Source organism: Morone saxatilis, unplaced genomic scaffold (genome assembly GCF_004916995.1).
Source record: "Morone saxatilis isolate NCDOM2014 unplaced genomic scaffold, NCSU_SB_2.0 Contig5, whole genome shotgun sequence".
NCBI lineage: Eukaryota > Metazoa > Chordata > Actinopteri > Moronidae > Morone > Morone saxatilis.
The window spans coordinates 24,842,330-24,842,585 of NW_023340095.1; the positions used below are offsets into that span (position 1 = coordinate 24,842,330).

A 256-nucleotide genomic window follows, 5' to 3' on the forward strand; every position below is an offset into this window, starting at 1 on the left:
GTCAGGATATAGGAAAAGTTTCAGTGAATTTCATATAAAATGTGTTATTTTTATTAAAGTTACTTACTGGAGCTTTAACGTAAAGTCTCCACATCTAACTTAACGATTACATGAATGCAAATCTTTGGATTATTATTAGTTTGCCACATTGCACATATTCTTTATAATGTGAACATTTGCACCTTCCTTTATCAGTATGTTGCTGTTGGAGATAAAAATCATACAAAATTTACAAATCAAATTTATTTATAAAGCA

General features: G+C 27.7%; 1 protein-coding gene across 1 annotated transcript in view; it reads left to right on the forward strand.

Annotated features, from left to right (window-relative positions):
- vwa8 (von Willebrand factor A domain containing 8) overlaps nt 1-256 on the forward strand; it is a gene marked incomplete in the record, with an annotated part of 33,029 nt that overhangs the window by 24,790 nt on the left and 7,983 nt on the right.